Source organism: Phyllostomus hastatus, unplaced genomic scaffold, assembly GCF_019186645.2.
Source record: "Phyllostomus hastatus isolate PE091 unplaced genomic scaffold, TTU_PhHast_1.1 phas_scaffold_585, whole genome shotgun sequence".
Lineage (NCBI taxonomy): Eukaryota > Metazoa > Chordata > Mammalia > Chiroptera > Phyllostomidae > Phyllostomus > Phyllostomus hastatus.
Genome location: NW_025334037.1, coordinates 28,448,008 through 28,462,736, shown reverse-complemented (window position 1 = coordinate 28,462,736; position 14,729 = coordinate 28,448,008). Strand labels below are relative to the sequence as shown.

Genomic DNA, 14,729 nt, shown 5'->3' with positions numbered 1-14,729 from the left:
TTTTTACTCATTTGCTCATTGAGGAACATTGAGTTTTTTTCCAGTTCTTAGCTATTTTGAATAAAGCTTCTGTGTACATTTGTGTACATATTTTTGTGTGAAAAAAATTTTTTTTTGTCCTGGCAGTCATGTGCTCTGACCAGGAACTAGACCCATTACCCACAAGATGGTGCCTAACCAACTGAGCCACATTGGTCAAGGCTCAAACCCTACCTTCTTCATTTTTTAAGGTTTTGTTTATTTCTTTTTAGAGAGAGGGAAGGGAGGGAGAAAGAAACATTGATGTGTAAGAGAAACATCAGCTGGTTGCCTCCTGCATGCCCACACATAGGGACCTGGCCCACAACTCAGGCCTGTGCCCTGACTGGGAATTGAACCAGTGACCTTTCAGTTTGTAGGCCAACACTCAATCCACGGAGCTACACCAGCCTACATTCTTTGTGTACGTAACTTATTTACCTTGATTTCTGGTGCTTAGCTCTGGCATCAATAATAACACTGAAAAGCAATAATAGCACTGTGGTTTTGCCTGTCTCTCTCATCTCATGATTTGTGTATATGTTAACATATATTAATACTCAAAACCCTCTGGTTAGCTCTGGTGAAGTTAGCTCCCTTAGAGATAGGTAGGTTGAGGCAGGAGTAACATGGAATTTGCCTGAGGTTATATCATGAGTCATTGTGTTCTGACTCTGGTTCATTCGGATTTATTCATTACCTTTGTCTCCTGAATCAGCTCTATATAATTATGACCTTCTAGGTGTTAGGACATGAAAAAGTTTCTTTTTTCTGTATCTGAGGTTTAATGCCTACTTAATAGAAGCACTGTGGTGAGGTGGTTGGAGCATGCACTTTGGCAACTGATTTGATTTTTAAACTCTTCCATGTGGGCAAATCATTTAACTTGTCTAAGCCTCAGTTTTGTGGTTTGTGAAATAGGGATAATGACAGTACCTATCTTTGCATGTCATTGTGAGAAATAAATGATACATTGTGTGGTAAAGTGCTTAGCACTGCAAGTGAGTAGCAAATGTTCAATGAATGTTACAAGTATTTAAAAATGTGTTATGTTCTGCCACTTTATCAGTTGGTTGATAATTGGATAAGTGTTGGGATGTTTCTGTCATGTACTTATAGGGCTTTAAGATTATTGTTATTTTTGAGGTAAGGATACTTTCTTTGAATGCTATTTCAAATTTAGTTTTATATGTAATTATTTTAAAATAGGGAGTAATGTTGGATTGTATTTATTGTATCAATTTGTTTGAAAATATTTTAAACTTTCTCCTGGGTTATTCATATTTCCTCAGGCACATATTCACAAAAAATAGGAAGTAATTCTAAATTATTGGTTTTATTCTTTAATCTGCTCCCTTCAAACCATTAGTTTCCATATTTTCTTCCTAGTATTTATCAGTACTTGAAAGTACCACCAATTTTTAATCACATAAATAATCACATAATTACATAAATAATCTTGCTTCTTGAGGGCAGGAATGGTCTTGTTTACTGTGGTATCCTCAGTGTCTAGAATAATGCTGAGTACATAGTAGATATTCAGTAAACACTTGGCTGTCTGTCATTGATTTTGCATCCTTTCCCCTGCTCTTAAGTGTTTTTTATCTGGGGAAATGGAATCCAGCTTCCAATCAGAGCTTCAAGTGACTAGGATCTTAAATCCAGTCTCTTATTTTGATTGGCTGAGAAATGTGATTGGCAAGGTGGAGGGGCATCTGGACCTTGTAGCATAAAAGCTCTGTACTTAATAATTTGACTTCTTTTTCTGAAGCCTTCAGGGAAATTTTTACTTTCCCTATTCTGGTCAGCCAAGAACCTGACCTGGGCTGACTCTAACATTGCAGAACACTGAACACAGTATCTGCTGAGCCAAGGACTGGGAGTCAAGCGCTGATGGTAAGGAAAAGCCTGAATTCAAATCCTGCTTTGGCGATTGACCCATCTTATGAACCTAGATGAATTTCTTAGCCTTTTCCAGGTTTTATTTTTATTTGCCTGGTGAGTAATCTCATCTGTCCTGGGGCTTATGAAGGTTCCTAGGTAAATGTTCTCAGCTTTTTACAATACTGTTGCTGTGTGTGGCTCCCCGGGTTTCCAAGAATGGTTGGGGGCAGTGTGGGTGCTTCAGGGAGGAGAGCTGGGTTCTTTTTCACCTCAAGACTGTAGAAAACAGAAAGAGGTGATCCTTTGTGATTTGGCTCCACTTCAGCCTCAGTACTATTGGTGGATGAAAGGTATGTTGTTGCAAAAGTCATTAGGCCCGTTTGCCTGAGTCAGCTAGGGTCAGTTCCCATTTCTGGGGTTAAACAGCTTATGCCTCTGAAATTTCTTTCATCAAAAGCTACCTCTTTTCAAATAATTTTTTTTTTCAAAAGCTACTTTTTTTTTTTTTTTTTTGCTTGCTAATAGACAATCTCTTGCCAGTATTGTGCACGTAAGGGTAGCCTTCCTGGTCTTGATTTTATATGATAGCTTGGGACCCAAAACTGGAGCTCCACTTTCCTTTGGGTTCAGTGGTTTCCTCCTTGTTTTTCCTTGAGTTTTCAGGGGTTCTTGTGTTCTCATCACACTGTTTCCTCCAGAGTAGTTTGCAGATAAAATGTCATTTCTTTTTTCTTCATTCATCCGAGGTAAGTAGGAGTAAGGGAGATTATTGGTCTCAAATTTGGGATGTATGGCTTTCTTTTTCTAGTTTTGATCACTCTGTTTTTGAGCACAAACTTTCCTGTGTTTTGAATGTTAGGTTACATCATTGTAAGTTACTTTAGAAAGCCCTAGTAAGCAAAGTCTGTAGCAGAAAAGTTGGTGCTTTTTCTTCTGCTTTATTATAATAATAGTAATTAGAATTTATTTAGTTTTGTATCCTCAAGGCATTTTGTAAAGTTGTTAGACTACTTGTGATACACTGTGTAGAGTTCTTCCTTATTCTGAGTTTGTATGTAAAAAAAGTTGGGGGTGGTAGTGGATATGAGAACAAAAAAGACATTACATTGCTTACTTATCTCTTGGTAAATTTGGGCTGACAATCTTTGTATCAGATACTGGATTCATTATTACTTCTTAGCCTGACTTTGGATGGAGAGACCACTTGTATTTTAGAGTGTTTGTAATTCTGAACATAAATGCAGTAGAGGGTACAGGCTCTGTATACAAGTGTTGTATTTCTGTGTTTTGCCTTTTTGTAAAAGGGACTGTGTATAATATTGGTTTGTGTTGATTTTGATTCTATCAAATTACATGCTTTCAATTTGTAAGATACTCTCTGATTCTGTGTCGTACCCTCTTTGTCAGAACTAACTGTAGGCGCCACACATCCCATTTATTGTTCGCTCCGGTTGTTGGTTTCTAACTTGGTTTTTACTTTAAAAAGTACAGTAGTAGCCGTGGCTGGTGTGGCTCAGTGGATTGAGCAACGACCTGTGAACCAAAGGGTTGCTGGTTCAATTCCAGTCAGGGCACATGCATGGGTTACTGGTCAGGTCCCAGGTGGGGGCCTGAGGGAGGCAACTGATCCATGTATCTCTCATACATCAATGTTTCTCCCCCTCTCTTTCTCCCTCCCTTCCCCTCTTTCTAAAAATAAATAAAAATCTTAAAAAATAAAAGTGCAGTAGTAATCCTCCTTTGAATTTTTTGAACTCCCATTTCTTCTGAGACACTCAGAGGACATTATTCTGTTAGGATGGAAGGAAGGTATTACTACTTTCAGTTCATACATGGAGGAAAACTTGAAATTCAGCAAGAGAATTTGTCCAAGAATATATGCAACTCTGGTCAAAAATTAGTTAGAGCTTCTTACTTCTTAGTGTTATCTTTACCCTTAAATCTGGCATTCTAAAATTTTAGAATAATTTCCCACCCCATTCCCATCCCTACTCTCAGAATATATTCACTTCCTCTGTACTTTGTTGTATTCTGTGTTTCACATACAAAGGTAAAAAAGTATTGCTACCATTTCTGAGATATGTATTGTTTTTTAATTCTTACCTGAGGATTTTTTAAAAAATTGATTTTAGAGAGAGATGAAGGGGGAGAGAGAGAAAGAGAGAAACATTGATGAAGGAGAGATATACTGGTCAGTTGCCTCCTGTACATGCCCTGACCAGGGATTGAACCCTCAGCCTTTTCTTATATGGGGCAGCTCTACAACCAACTGAGCCACCTGACCAGGGTGAGGTATGTATTTTTTCTTTTTAGAGCTATTTGACTTGTAGAAATTGAATTTATAATTTTGAACTCATTAACACTACTTCATAACTGACTACGTTTTTTAAAATATAGATGTTTATGAGAGTTTGGTCTTTGTTTTTTTTTTTTTTCCTCATAACTGGATATGAATACATATTCATAGTCTTTTTTTTCTCATTTTCATTGATTTTTTAAAAAGTCTCATGTATTGAGATGACATTGGTTAATAAAATTATATAGGTTTTAGGTGTATGATCTTGTTTGGGATACTGCTTCCTGGACTTGTGTGTCATTTTCCTTCACCAAGTTATGGACATTTTCAGTCATTATTTCTTTAGATAGTTTCACAATCCCTGTTCTCTCTCTCTCTCTGTTCTTCATGAGAGCATCGTAGGTACTCCTGTGATGCATATGTTGTTACGCCTCATGTTGTCCCAGATTTCCCTTAAACTGTCCTTATATTTTAAAAATTCTTTTTTCTTTTTGCTGCTCTGATTGGGTGTTTTCTGCTACCTTGTTTTCCAACTCACTGATTCTATCCTCTGCTTCATCCAAACCTACTGGTTTTTCCTTCTATTTTATTCTTCATTTCGGATATTGTATACTGTAATTCTGACTTTTTAAAAAATGATTTTTACATTCTTTTTTATTTTGCTGTAGTTATGCACCTGGAGATAGTATGAGATCCCCACAGGTTTACAGGCTCAGTCTCATAAAACTACAAACACCCCCTCTTCCCATGCCAGTTGAAATTTCAAGTTGTTACTTGTGCTTCTGATTGGTGATAGTTGTCAGGGTCCCACAACGCTCTGGGTTTGATTAATTTGATGGAACAGCTCACAGAACTCAAACATTTAGTTTGATGTTCCTTAAGTAATTCTAAAGTTTTCCTTAAGTTTATTGTAGTGACGATAAACAGCTAGATGAAAAGATACATAGGACAAGCTCCAGAAGGGTCTCCAGTGCAGGAGTTTCTGTCCACATAGAATTGGGGTGTATCACCCTTCTGGTACCAGAATGTGTTCCCAAACCTGGAAACTCATCAGATCTTGTTCAAGACTTTTTACAGAGCTTCATCTGTAGGCCTTCTCCCCTTCCCAGAGGTCAGTGGGTGGATCTGGAAGTTCAGCCCTCTAATCTCTTACTCCTGGTGACCAGTTCCATCCTGAAGCTATCTAGGGGCACCTTATTAGCATAAACTCAAAGGGGCTCCTTAGGAACGACAAAAGACTCTCCTTTCACTTAGGATTCCAAGGGTTTTCGGAGCTCTGCACCTGAAATGGGGAAGAAGACCAAATATGTACTTCTTATTACAAATCACAGTATCATATCACCTCAAAGTTTGTGGCCTAAAACAGTAATGATTTATTATTTCTCACAATCCTACATTCCAGGGTTAGGAATTTGGGCAGAACTAGATGGTCTTTCTGCCCAGCGTGTGATTTGTTGGAGTCACTCCTTTGTCTAGTGGCTGGGTTGTGTTAAAGGGTTCATTAGGGTTTCAAATCATTTGTCTGGCACCTTGATAGTCTTCCACACGGCCTCTGTCTCTCCAAGTGGTATCTTTTTATTTTTAAAGATTTTATTTATTTATTTTTAGAGAGAGGGAAAGGGGAAGAAAAAGAGAGGGAGTGAAACATCAGTGTGTGAGAAATACATTGATTGGTTGCCTCCTACACCCTCAAGTAGTGGACCTGGCCTGCAACCTAGGCATGTGCCCTGAATGGGAATTGAACCAGTGATCTTTTAGTTCACAGGCTGGCACTTAATCCACTGAGCCATGCCAGCCAGGGCTCCAAGGGATATTTTATCATCCAGGGCCTCTCTACTTGGTCCAGCACTCCTGCAGGACATACTGAATTTCTTTACAGCTTGGTGGTTGGTTTCCAAGAGTGAAAGTAGAAGCTGTCAGGCCTGGAACTGGCACATCATTGCTTCTGCTGCATTCTGTGGTCAAAAAACAGGTCATAAGGTCAGCCCAGATTCAAGGGAAGAGATGTTATCATCTCTCAATGGATGGAGCATCATGGATGTAAGGTAGGAAGGAATTGGTGGCTGCTGTCTTTGGAGAGGATCTATCACAGGCAGGTAAACTAAGTTAGTTAGGGAGAATACTGATTTGGGACAAACTCTGGCAATACAGGGAGGTCATTAGCCCTTGGTCTGCCATGTGGGTGGGAAAGGGTCAGCATGAGACTGTGCAAGAGGACTCCTTTTTTCCCCCTCAGGTATGTGGATGAGAAGGGCCCACATACTAAACCTGCCAAGCTCAGGGAAGCCAGCGTACCAAACCCTGCAAACACAGAGACCAAAAGTAACCAGGAATGGTCTGAACATAAAAATTCATAACTAAAAGTGGATCGTGGTGGACAGTCACGTCCTAGGCCTGTTAATTCCTTGACAGGGTCAATCTTATTACCCCAAGTGAGCCTGTCTTTTGTCTTTTTGGATCTAAGATAACATACCTTTGGAATGTCAGAGTAATTCCCCTTTTCTGACCTCTTAGGGTGGCACACCCACTAAAGCAGACTGAAAGACTACGGAACCCCTCATTGTATCTTGGTCACCAAATACCACTCTTTGTGCTGTAAATGTTAACTATATCCTATATCCACCCATGTAAAAGAAGTATGTGTGTCTTTGTTTTGCTCCTTATCCAGTCAGATTTCCCAGTTTTGCTTTTTACTATCCCCTTAATCAGCCACTGATGAATTTCAAGTAACCGCCCACTTATATCTCCTCCTTTTATTCTAATGTATAAACTGCCATTTTGGGTGCATTTTCTCAGTTCATTGAGATTTTTGCTTCCCAACAATTATTGTCAGTTTGGCTCAGATAAACTCATAAAAATTCTCTACAGGTTTGGACATTTTGTTTTTATGTCTACAGGTATATTTGGGTCATATTTCATGTTTGACAAAAGTGTATGCACAGATTTGACAGAGTAAAGCACAATCACATTCTCTATTAATTATATTTTTTAAGATTTATATTCTATCCTAGTTGCCAGAGAAAAGTAAATTTACTGTGGCATCTATTCTCTGACAGGTGATTTTTCTTACTTTGATGGAGTTTGTAGTTTTATAGGATAAAGACATAGTAGCTGAATTTATGATCTAGTTTCAATTGGTACTTCAACAAATTTAAAGTGATTTTTGGTCAAAGGTTTTGAAGTCCCCCCTTTTTTTCCCCAAAAACTATGTAAACAAATTTCTGTAAAGGAAGGAGTGGGATTTTTATTTTTTTAATCAGCATCACTTGATTTTTTTTCACTTTTGTGGAAATGAACATTAAAAATGTAAAGCAAGCAGATTTCCAATTGATATTGTAAGGCAGTGAAACATTGACTGAGGGCCTAGTTCATGAGAGACTAGTACATGAAATAGGAGAGAAACAGTGTGTGGAGGAGGAAACCAGAAGTGGGGAGAGATGCAGTTACTCTGATAAATGAGTCGATTGCACTCCATGAATTCCCTTCCAGGTCTAATAGTTTTCTGATTCATACCCTGGAATGCTGCTGGAAGGGAAGATTTGGGGTCTGAATTATTAGCCAGATTGCAGATACAGCTCCAAGTTGTTGGCTCTTTGTTTGTTTTAATTTTTATTTATTTTAGAGAGAGAGGGAGGGAGGGAGGGAGGGAGAGAGAGAGAGGGAGAAGAATGGGGGGGAAGAAACAAACATTGATTTGTTGTTCCACTGACACCTGTTGGTCCCTTCTTGTATATTCCCCGACCAGAGATCGAACCCACAGCCTTGGCATATTGGGCTGACATTCTAACAACTGAGTAACCTGGTTAGGGCCTGGTTCTGTTTTTTTAATTTACTTATGTGCAGGTTGTCCAGATGTCATTTGATTATTTTGTCATGTAAATTATTTTCTGGAGTACATTTTACTTTGTTGTCTGGTAACAACCTTTGAAATGTTTCTTTGAAATCTGCTATTCTTAGGAATTTGTGGCACATCCGGTCTCTGGAGTTTCATCCTTTGGTTAGGGAAACCATAGTGAACCCCAAAGAGGACTGAATACTAACGACAACAATTAACAGCTCCACCTTCTTTTTGATGGAGCCTCACACAATCTGATAAAGCAGATATTGTGATTCTTGTTTTATGCAGGAGGAAACTAAGTCTCAAAGAAGTCATCATTTGCCCCAAGTCATATAGCTAGAAGGTGGTGCAAAACTGCTGGCATAAGATGATCACATTACAAGGAGAAACTATAAATCCAACTTTTATTTTCCACCTGGTTGTGGCATACTCGTTAGGTGATTTTTTATTATAATAGTAAACATTGGGTTAGCCAAAAAGTTAGTTTTTTTCTGTAACATGGCTCTAGTAACGCTTAGACTTCAAATGAAGTCTTTAACTTCATTCAAAATAATTTTGTTAGATTGTATTGTGACAGCTGGCATACCAGTGTGCATTAAAAAAAAACAACACATAAAAACTGCTGAATTTTTGTATAGCCATTTTAATATTGAAGGAAGAAAATGCACAATATTTTTGGCATATTATGCTTTATTATTTCAAGAAAGGTAAAAATTCATTGAAACGCACACACAAAAGATTTGTGCAACGTATAGAAAAGGTGCTGTGACGTTTCATGCTGGAGATTTCTCTCTGGATGATGCTCCATGGTTGAGGTGACCAGTTGAAGTTGATAGCGATCAAACTGAGACATTGAGATCAGTCAGTGTTGTACCATAAGGGAGATAGCTGACAGACACAAAATATCCAAATCAATAAAGTTATTGGTGAAAATGAAACCATATGGACTTTTTGGCCAACCTAATATAATTATGTCCTAGAATTAAGCAGAGAAAAAAGTCTAAAGGTGGATTATCTTCCTAGCCTAATCAAGTAATCAGTCATGGGCAGGGGCAGGGTGGAAGTGGGGTAGAATCTTGGCATGGCATTTATGTTATGTGTGCAGGGGTGGGGCAAAAGTAGGTTTACAGCTGTGAGTACGCAAAACACAGAGTTTATTGTTGTATTATTATTCATTAATTGTATTATTTTCCATGTGAACAATCGTTAACCTACTTTTGCCCCACCCTGTATATCCTAGTTGTGTCCTCCTGGTTCTCCTTGCATGAGGCTTTTGGTGATCGAGAGTGGATACTGGGGACTGTGTAAGGGCTTCACAAAGACTCTTCTTGGTACCCTTTGTTTCAGTCTGGTTTAAGGGACAGATCGGGAAACTTTGTTTCTTCCTCCTTTTTAAAAAGAAGAATGAAAAAAACATTTGACTGGCACTTCCTCCTAAGTTACAGTTAGTCTGACTTCAGTTTGATTTAGCTCCTTTTGTTCTTTATAGAGAACTAAGTAAACACTCTTCTCTTGTGGCTCTGAAGAGTGTATCAGGGAAGAAGTACCTTATCCTTTTAAAGAAACACAAGCAAATATTTTTCTTCAGACAAAAGTAAAACTGCAATTGTTTTAGTCCCTTTGACTTTTTGGCATCCATCAGACTTTATCTTGTTTGAACTTTCAGTGTGTTTAGGTCCCTGGGAACTGATAGACATGCTCTCTCTGGTAATCCTGGTTTAGTTTTAGTTTTCTTGATAAACAGTGTTTATAGCAGCTCTTTCCTCTTTCTTCTGATACCTGTAGTAAGTCTACGCTGCATCACAGTTTTCTGAATCATATGGTTTGTGACCTATATTTTCTTCTCCTTCTTGAATTACATCAGGTCAGAGGTCAGCTTTTTTCTTCTTTAGGAATTAGACTGCTGCTGTTTGCACATGTTATCAAATTATAAGTAGTTTAAATGTATTTATTTGGAAGCACTTTTATGCTGTGCTAATATGCAGGAGACCCTTAAAACTCTAATTTCTTCTGGTCCTGGCTGGAGTTAGCTAGGTGACTTGAGTACCTGTCTGTGAACTGAGGGGTCACGGGTTTGATTCCCCATCAGGGCACATGCCTGGGTTGTAGGCCAGGTCCCCAGTTGGGGGCATGCGAGAAGCAACCAAATGATTGTTTCACTCCCTCTATTTCTTCCTCCCTTCCCCTCTCTTGAAAAATAAATAAAATAAATCTTTAAAAAAACGAATTTCTTTTGAAATTCTCTGTATTAGGTTAAGGAATTATAGGCTCAAAAAGAATTAGACTCAGTAAATGCTGAAGGTGAACAAATGTGAACTGTATTTCTACATCTTTCTGGTTAGTAATTATTCTGCGAGGCAGTTTCACTTTTAGACTTTTGGTTTTAAATGAGTTGTCAGGATCATCAAGGAGATTGTCTCCTTCTAGTTCGTTCATCCTTGGTTTATTACAGCATGTTGACATTTTCAGTGGGTACATATTTACATCATATACTAATGAGGGATGATAGCTATATCATGAGGATACAGGCTAGAGTTTGTTCTTTTGTCACTCTTCAGGGAACTGTGTGCTGTATGTAACTAGGAACTTGGAGTTGTGTCTGTCCACAGAATCTTTCTGACTTTTTACATTTTAACATTTCAGGGTGATGCTCCTTTCAGCACAGGCTATAAACATTTTTGTTTTTGTCTGTATTTGGATGCATCTAGTTGTGTACTTTGTACATTGCAGCCTTTCGCAAAATGTAAAGAGCCAGTTTGTTGTTTGACTATTTACAATGAGCACTTATTACTTCTTAAATTTAAAAAGTAAAAAGAACACTGTCATTTCTAATCATTAAGTCACCTGAGTTCCCACCAATCCAAAGATAACCATGGTCATTATTTGCTTATATTTCTTTTGTATTATTATTCTCCAAGAGCTTTTATTAATTTTTTAATTTTTTTTAAGATTTTATTTATTTATTTCCAGAGAGGGAAGGGAGGGAGAGAGAGAGAGAAACATCAATGTGCGGCCGCTGGGGGCTGTGGCCTGCAACCCAGGCATGTACCCTGACTGGGAATCGAACCTGCGACACTTTGGTTCACAGCCCGAGCTCAATCCACTGAGCTACGCCAGCTAGGGCTAATTTTTTTAATTTTTTAAAAAAATTTTTTATTTTTAGAGGAAGGGGGAAAGGAGGAAGAGAGAAAGGGAGAGAAACATCAATGTCTGGTTGCCTCTCACACGACCCCAACAGGAAACCTGGCCTGCAACCCAGGCATGTGCCCTGGCTGGGAATCGAACTAGTGACGCTTTGGTTTACAGGCTGGCACTCAGTCCACTGAGCCATACCAGCCAGGGCTCCAAGATTTTTTTAAATTAAATTAAAATGGGAGCCCAGGCTGGCATAGCTCAGTGGATTGAGCGCGGGTTGCGAACCAAAGTGTTGCAGGTTCGATTCCTAGTCAGGGCACATGCCTGGGTTGCAAGCCATGGCCCCCAGCAACCGCACATTGATGTCTCTCTCACTCTCTCTCTCTTTCTCCCTCCCTTCCCTCTCTAAAAATAAATAAATAAAATCTTTAACAAAATTAAAATGGGGATCATATTGTGTATGTAATTTCATATCTGATTTTTTCACATCATTAAATATTTCAAAAAAATTTTTAATAGGTAATACATTTCAAAAATAAAAAATGACATAAAGTAAACAAGCAAGATGAATGTCTTCCTTCCATCTCTCTCTCTCTCCATTCATTTTGTCCCTCAGTCCCTAATAAGTGACTGTTAAATTTCTTCTCTTGTTCAGACCAGATTGAGCGAGTTCAGAGTGGTATGCCATAGAACTCTCCTCTTGTTCAAAAGGTAGCGTTATTGCCCTGACTGGTGTGGCTCAGTTGGGCATTGTCCTGCAAAGCTAAAGATCACGGATTTTATTCCCGGTCAGGACACATGCCTGGGTTGTGGTTTGGTCCCTAGTCGGGGTGCATACAAGAGAGGTGCAACCGATCAAGGATGTTTCTCTCCCTCTCTCTTTCCCTCCCTTCCCCTCTCTCTAAAAATAAATAAAATTTAAAAAGTAAGTTTACAAAAAAAGTTTTTAAAAAGGTAGCATTACTACATACATTGTTCTGTACCTTGATTTTTCCCTCTCTTAACAATGTATTTTGGGGAGTCTCTTGTTGTCAGCACCGAAAGAGCATTCCTTATGTAGATTAGTCATATAGTCCTTTTTAGATGGATATTCGAGTTGTCCCCAGCTTTTGCTATTAAAAACAATAAGACTGAAGTAGTAATTAAAGGCAAAAAATTAGGTATTTACCCTTCTTCAGTTATTAAGGGATAGTTCTTTCCAGAATGCAAGCTAATTATTGTAAAACAGTGATGACATTAGGAAATCTAACATTTTTCTGCCCCCAAATGAAACAGTTCAAGAAAGAAGCATCAGTGACTGCTAAACCAGTAAGCAAAAGTTAAGTTAAGGTGGAACAGAATATTCATGTGGTACCAAATGTCAGCCACAGATTACTAATTGTAAAGGGAGAAATATACCTTTATAGAGGGAACTCTCTCTAGCTGCTACGGATTCAACAAGTGATCATGTTTTGCCAAGTGATCACATAAGTTATCAAGTTCAACTAAGTGCGACAGTATGAAAATGTGTCACCTGATATATTGCATTAGGAGGTAATAGATAGCATCACCCGTGAAGCATTTTTTCCAAAAAACACTTAACCTAAATCTAATCAGTGTTTTAGACCTAACCTTCTGTTTACAGGAAATATAAGGGATAAAAAGACAAGCTAAATGGCACTGTGAAGAAACAATGAAGCAAAACTAGGATGTCAGATATTCTGCAAATCTACTATTCCTGTCTTTTTAAAAAGCTTGTGTTGTAAATAAACAAACCAACCAAAACAAAACTTAAGGCCATTCTAGAATAAAAGAGACTAAAGACACATGGTATCCAGTTTTTTTTGCTTGAATCTTGATTTAATTCTAGAATTTAAAAAAATGCCAACTTATTAGAGACCTATTTTTGGACAGTTGGGGAAATTTGAATGAGGACCAAGTATTATGTAATTGGTGTGATAAGAATATTGGGTTTACCAAAAAGTCTGTTTAGTTTTTTCAGTATAATAAAAGACAGACACATTTTTTCATTTTCACCAATAACTTTATTGATTTGGATAATTTGAGTATTTCAGCTATCTCCTGCTCTTGGCTTCTAGTGGGTAGAGGCCAGGGGTTTTGCTGAACATCTTCCAATGTGTAAGACAGCCCCATAGCAAAGAAATATTTGGCCAAAATATCAGGAAATACCTGATACCAAGAAACTTTATAAATGACTTTTGACACATTTCAATCAGTCACTATGCCTTCTCTATATACTGCACAAATCTTTTTTTGCATTTCAGTGGTTTTTATCTTTCTTGAAATAATAAAGCATAATATGCTAAAGGTGTTGCCTATCTTCTTCCATTTTCAATATTAAAATGGCTGCACAAAAATTCACCAATTTTGATGTTTTTTTAAGATGTATGCTGATATGCCAGCTGTCACAATACAATCTAACAACATTGTTTTGTCCTGGCTAGTGTGGCTCCGTGGATTGAACACTGGCCTGCGAACCAAAAGATTACTTGTTCCATTCCCAGTCAGGGCACATGCTGGGGTGTGGGCCAGGTCCCCAGTTGGCAATATGCAAGAAGCAACCAATTGATATATCACTAGCACATTGATGTTTCTCTTCTTTTTCTCCCTCTCTTCCCCATCTCTAAAAACAAACAAACAAACAAATAATTAAATAGTTTTGAATGAAGTTAAAGACAACTAAACATTGCTAGAGCCATCATATGAAAAAAGCTAAACGAACTTTTTGGCCAATCCAGTATTTGGCTTGCTTATGAAGCTAAATGTCCTTATTCCTAGGAGATGCATAGTAGGGTATATAGGGTTAGAGTGTGTTGATGCCTACTGAAATGGTTCAGACAAAAATGAAAAACAAACAAACAACAACAACACATATATAGCCATATCTCTATTCATGGATATGGATAGAGCAAATTTAACAAAGTGTGAATAATTTTTTAAGACTTTATTTTTTTAGAGAGGGAGAAAGAGGAGAGAAACATTGATTTGTGAGGGAAACACCCATGGGTTGCCCCTTGCATGCCCCAACTGAGGACCTGGCCAACAACCCAGCATGTGCGCTGACTGGGAATCAAATCTGTGACCTTTTTTGGTCCACAGGCCAGTGCTCAATTCACTGAGCTACATAAGACAGGGCTAACAATTCTTGAGTCTGAGTGGTGAATAGTGTATGTTTATTCTATTGTTTTAAAAACTATTCTGTACTTTTGGAATTTTTTATAATAGAGTTGAGACTGCTGCAACGGATAATATAGATTCTTTTGAAATGCTATTTTATTGGGCTGCATATTCCATTGCATAGAGGACCCACAATGTAATTTTTGCACATATGTATATTTTGTTGTTAGTTGACATTTTAGTTGAATTTTTATTATGACAATTTTATGCCCTTAGGTGTTGTGTTGGTTAAGGAAAAGGAACTGAAAATCTTTTTATTCTCTTCTCCTTTATTCTCTACTCTGGAACTTTAGCAGAGAAGAGGAAAAGAAAGTGAGAAAGATACTTCAGAGCAGTCCTTATGCACTTGCTTTTAGGTAGGAGATAGGATGGAAGCTGCTA

The 14,729-nt window shown here is 38.0% G+C and overlaps 1 protein-coding gene across 6 annotated transcripts in view; it reads left to right on the top strand.

Moving 5' to 3' along the window:
- The window catches only part of AMBRA1 (autophagy and beclin 1 regulator 1), a 178,686-nt gene that overhangs the window by 17,188 nt on the left and 146,769 nt on the right, over positions 1-14,729 (top strand). The window lies entirely within an intron of this gene.